Here is a 6,000-nt window from a genome sequence, read left to right as displayed (position 1 = left end):
ATCCCAAATGTTTTGAACTGCTGTGTTTTCATTTTCATTTGCTTCCATGTGTTTTCTGTAATTCTTCTTTAATTTCCTGGTTGACCCATTCATTCTTTAGTAGGATGTTCTTTAGCCTCCATGTATTTGTGGTCTTTCCAAGTTTCTTCTTGTGGTTGACTTCAAGTTTCATAGCATTATGGTCTGAAAATATGCATGGTATGATCTCAATTTTTTTGTACCAGTTGAGATCTGATTTGTGACCCAGTATGTGATCTATTTTGGAGAATATTCCATGTGCACTTGAAAAGAATGTGTTTTCAGCTGCTTTAGGATTAGATGTTGTGAATATATGTTAAGTCCATCTGGTCATTCAAGATCCTTGTTTGTTGATCTGCTTGGATGATCTGTCCACTACTGTCAATGAAGTGCTAAAGTTCTCTATTTATTGTATTATTATCAGTGTTTCTTTAATTTTGTTATTAATTGGTTTATATATTTGGCTGCTTCCAAGTTAGTGGCATATTTATAATTGTTAGATCTTGTTGGGTAGACCCCTTTATTATCCTATAATGCCCTTCTTCATATTTTATTACTGTCTTTGGTTTTAAAGTCTAGTTTGAAAAAATAAATAAATAAAAATAAAAAATAAAAAAAAATAAAATAAAATCTAGTTTGTCTGATATAAGGACGGCTACTCCAGGTTTCTTTTGATGTCCATTAACAAGAATGGACATACAAATTTTAGGGTTCTCTACCCCATCATTTTCAATCTGGAGGTGTCTTTGGGTCTAAAATGAGTCTCTTGTGAGCAGTATATCGATGGGTCTTATTTTTTAATCCATTTTTATACCCCATGTTTTTTTATTAGAGCATTTAGTCCATTTATATTCAGAGTAATTACTGAAAGATACAAATTTAGTGCCATTGTAATACCTGTTAAGTTGCATTGTATTATCTGTTCAGGCAATGTTCCTGTAGATTACCTCTGTTCCTTTCTGATCTTTGTTACTTTTGGCTTCTCTCTCTGCTCAAAGTATCCCCTTTAATATTTCTTGCAGAGTTGGTTTAGTGTTCACAAATTCCATTAGTTTATGTTTGTTCTGGAAACTTTTTATCTCTCCTTATGTTCTGCTTGATAGCCTTGCTGGATAAAGTATTCTTGGTTGCATATTATTCACATTTAGCACATAGAATATATCATGCCAGTCCTTTCAGGCCTTCCAGGACTCTGTGGACAGGTCTGTTGCCAGTCTTATGTGTCTACCCTTGTAGGTTAAGGACCTTTTTCCCCCGAGCTGCTTTCAGGATTATCTCCTTATGTTTGTAATTTACATGTTTCATTATAATATATCAAGGTGTTGGGATCCCTGGGTGGCGCAGCGGTTTGGCGCCTGCCTTTGGCCCAGGGCGCAATCCTGGAGACCCGGGATCGAGTCCCGCGTCGGACTCCCGGTGCATGGAGCCTGCTTCTCCCTCTGCCTGTGTCTCTGCCTCTCTCTCTTTCTATCTCTGTGACTATCATAAATAAATAAATAAATAAATAAATAAATAAATAAATAATATATCAAGGTGTTGATCTTTTTTTGTTGATTTTAAGGGGGGGTTCTCTGTGCCTCCTGGACTTAAATGCTGGTTTCCTTCCCTAGATTAGGTAAATTCTCAGCATAATTTGTTCAAAGAAACTTTCTGCCCCTATATCCCACTTCTCATCCTCTGGGACTCCTATAATATGGATATTATTTCATTTTATGGAATTACTGAGTTCCCTAAGTCTACCTTCATGATAGAATAGTTTTCTTTCCCTTTTCTTTTTATTATTTTCCATAATTTTATTTTCTATATTACTGATTCACTCTTCTGTTCATTCATCATCATTTTCATGGCCTCCACTTGGGAAGGCATCTTGGTTATAGCATTTTTAATTTTGGCCTGACTATATTTTAGTTCTTTCATCTCTATAGTAAGGGCTTCTCTAATGTCTTCTATGTTTTTTCAAGCCCAACTAGTACCTTTATAATTGTTGTTTTAGATTCTAGTTCAGACATCTTACTTATACATGTATTGATTAAATCCCTGGCTGTGAGTACTAGCTCCTCTTCTTTCTTTTCCAGTGAATTCTCCATCTCATCATTCTGTCCGAAACAGAAAAGAAAGAAAAAGGGGGAAAAACAACAACAACAAACACAATGATAACAACAACAAAATTTTTAGGAAGTGTTTCTGATGTATGCTGTGTATACTCTGCTGTTGTGTTTTGGTTACTCTTTCCAATTGGCCCATCCTCTGCAGAGTTTCTCCTTGCTTTGTAGTGGGAGTGTTTGGACCTTTAACTAGGTGCTTCAATTTGTTTGTTAAAATAAGCTGGGAAGAAAAAGGGGGGGGGAGCCTCATCCAAGACAAGAGAAAAGGAAAAAGAACAAAAATGCAAACAAGTAAAAGAACTGTAAGTCTTTCATCTGCCATGTTCTCTCTTTCCAACTGTGCAGATTGTTTTCTTAATCATCAGATCATATTCCTGATTGTTCAAAATAGTTGGATTTGATCTAGCTGTGTTCAAGGGACAAGGCAAGCTCAGTTCCCCTACTACTCTGCCATCTTAATTCCTGTCCCCCTCCTTAAGTATTAAATGATAATTTCTCCTAGCATAATAAGGTGAAATACTTTTTATGAGTAAGATAATAACTTCTCTGAATAGTTATGTAAATGTACAAATCAAAAGGTACTTATAAATATTGGTTGGAGAATACAGGGCCAATAAACTCTTTACACATTCATAAAAACATTTAAAATTTTTTTTGCAAGTTCTAGTTCCCTTGCCCCATGAGTGACTTAAAAAAAAAAAAAAAAAAAACCTTGAGAGAACAAAGGCAATAAATAAGAAGCAGTATGTGCAATAAAGTAATACATTTTAAGGAAACTCTGGGTGGCTGGCTCAGTCTCACTCAGCTTCAGCTCAGGTCATGATCTTAGGATCTTGAGATCAAGTCCTGAATTAGGCTCCAAATGCAGTGAGAAGTCTGCTAAAGTTTCTCTCTCCCTCTCCCTCTGTCCCTCTTGTTGTACGCAAGGGTACACGCTCTCTCTCTCTCTCTCTCTCTCTCTCTCCTCTCTCTCTCTCATAAATAAATAAATAATAGAAAGAATAAAAGAAAATAAAAGAAAAATACATTTAGAGGCTAGAACATGGTTCTATTTCTGCTTAACAATTCATTCTGGTTGAATAAATCAGGAATTCACAACTCAAAAAGGACAATTTTGTTGTAATTTATTTGTTGATTTTTGGTTTTGGTTTTCGAGTATGTGTGATCAGAGGCACTGAATGTTACTTGGAACCACAAATCACTGCAAAAGTAATGCACATCCAACCACATTACAATTCATTAGGTTGCTAGTAGTGCTTCCCAGACCAATGATTGATGAGAAAAAGAATAAAGAATTGTCACTAGCATTTTAACACACCTAATATGCCTAGTGACTGAAATCATTCTCTCTATATTATTTCTATAATTAAAAAAAGATTTTCCCTTCAGCTCAAGTATTAATTAGTTGCTGAGAATTAACCATTCTAACTACTTTCCACAGTAATGAACAGTTTTTGAACAATTAGAAGTTGAGTCACTCTTTAAGAAAACTTCCAAATTAATTAAAAATTCATTAAGAGGAGCACCTGGATAGCTCAGTCAGATTGAGCCCATGTTGGGCTCCCTACTCAGCTCCCTCCGCCCCTCCCCCTGCTTATGCTCTCGCGTTCTCTCTCTCTCTAAAATTAAAAAAAAAAAAATCTTAAAAAAAAAAAAAGAATGCTCATGGCTCACACCTCGGATCTGTAGTCTACCATAGGATAAGGAACAGGGGCAAAGGCTTATGAAGTACTTGAGCAGTTAAGTGAAAACAGGTTAAGTAGGGGGAGACAGAAAGGTTAGGAGGGACAGTGAGGTAGAGGTGAATAGGCTCGGGTTCAGATCTGCCTGTCTTTCTGTCCTTCTTAAGCCATTCTTCCTCTTTTTGAAGGAAATTCTTAGAGAAAATTTCCAAAGGAAGATCAGTTGAGATCTTTTCAATTCTTTGGACTAAAAGACTCCTATGTATGAAAATACAGAAATTATACTCAATGAATTTTCATTTTTTTAATGTTTACTTTTTAAAGGTTTATTTACTTGAGAATGAGCATGCAAGAGAAAGCACAAACAGGAGGAGGGGCAGATGGAGAGAGGGAGGGAGAAGCAGGCTTCCTGTTGAGCACAGAGTCTGACACAGGGTTGGATTTCAGGACCCTGGGATCCTGACCTGAGCCAAAGGCAGATGCTTACCTGACTGAGCCACCCAAGCACCCTGAGCCATAAGCATCCTTGAAGGATCATATAAACTTCCACACATAATAGTTTTAGGGGTTCATTTGCCTGCTAATCATGAGTCCCTCTTACTGTATCTCATGACAAGTATATGCCTTTAGGTTCAACTATCTGTAACATAAATTTTCTGTCTCAATTCAAGATTTTGATCAATCAAGAGGCAGCTCTATCCAGCTTTTCTTTTCAAACCACATCCTTAAAACTCAAGATTTTGAGCAACATCATAGATTAGTCCATAGGTCAGGAGTTCACCTCTAGCTCAACAACCTATCCCCTAGGATAGGGTCACATGATGCTCTACCAGCTGAGCAAGGCAGTGGGTAGATATTTTTCAGAAAGGAGGGGAGTAGACTAGGCAATATTGGCATCTAACATAGATATCATAAGAAGATTTAGAAACTATATATATTTTTACATACCAAAGAACACTGAGAATGATAGGAAGGTTATAAAACATAGCAATAAAATGAACACCCATGAACTCATCTAACTTAAGAAATGGGATAATACAAATCAAATAGAAAATGCCTCTTGAGCTCATTTTCTAGCCTTCTTATCCCAAACTGTGCCTTAATCAATCCATCTTCCTTAGTAACCCATCAAAGCTCAAGACCTAAGACTGAATCTAATAAATACTGCATTTTGAAGTAGTAAAGAATACAAACATATTGAGATATTTACACTAACTGTAATGTGATATGAAAATATCTCTGATTTATAATGGTGACAGTCATAATTACTGTTAATATCACCATGATTGATTACTTTCATTCATAATTAAATACTAAATTTTAGTTAGAGTAAAAAAATAAAGATTTTTTTTCCCTGATGAATTATGTCTCTAGACCACATTAAGAACATGAGCTCTGGATAGAATAGGACTAGCAAAATGCCAGATGATAAAAATAATTTAGTCCAGAGATTTGTCTCTTTGGAAATCAGAATATATCAGAGTGTTGAAAAGGAAATACATTTTTAATGCCTCTAGGTGAGTCCTTTAGACTCCAATAACAAGGACATCACTCCCTATGCCTCTCTACTGAGCCCTCCATATTTCATATAAGAGTTATACTCCAGAAGAATTTTATGATACCCTAGAAGCAATGTTGTCCAGTTATAATAAAGCAGGCAGACTGACTGAAGCATGTAAAGACACATAGAATAATGTTAAGGGTATGGGCTGAGGAGTAATTTAAAAAGTTATTGATTAAAGAGAAAACTGATCTTCCCAATGTCAATTCTTTCTCAGAAACAAATAACAAATAAAAAATTTAAAGCGTTGGGACAGCTGGGTGGCTCACTGGTTGAGCATCTGCCTTCGGTTTAGGCCATTATCCCAGGTCTTGGGATCGAGTCTCACATCAGGCTCTCCACGGAAGCCCTCTGCCTATGTCTCTGCCTCTCTGTGTCTCTCATGAGTAAACAAAATCTTTTTCAAAAAATTTGAGTGTTTTGGCTTAAAGTAGCACAGAAAACTTAATATTAAAAAACGTAAGTCTATTATACTAACATTACAAAGTCTTTCACACTTTACCATTATTTATCTAATTGATGGCAGTCATTCTATACACAACTTTCATATTTTAATTTTATTACTTACATTTTATATTTCTCACTTGTATTTATTACAGAGAATAATAAATGGAAAATCAAAAAAGAAAGGAAA

This window comes from Nyctereutes procyonoides, unplaced genomic scaffold (genome assembly GCF_905146905.1).
Source record: "Nyctereutes procyonoides isolate TBG_1078 unplaced genomic scaffold, NYPRO_anot_genome, whole genome shotgun sequence".
Classification (NCBI taxonomy): Eukaryota; Metazoa; Chordata; class Mammalia; order Carnivora; family Canidae; genus Nyctereutes; species Nyctereutes procyonoides.
This window is presented reverse-complemented; position numbering follows the sequence as displayed.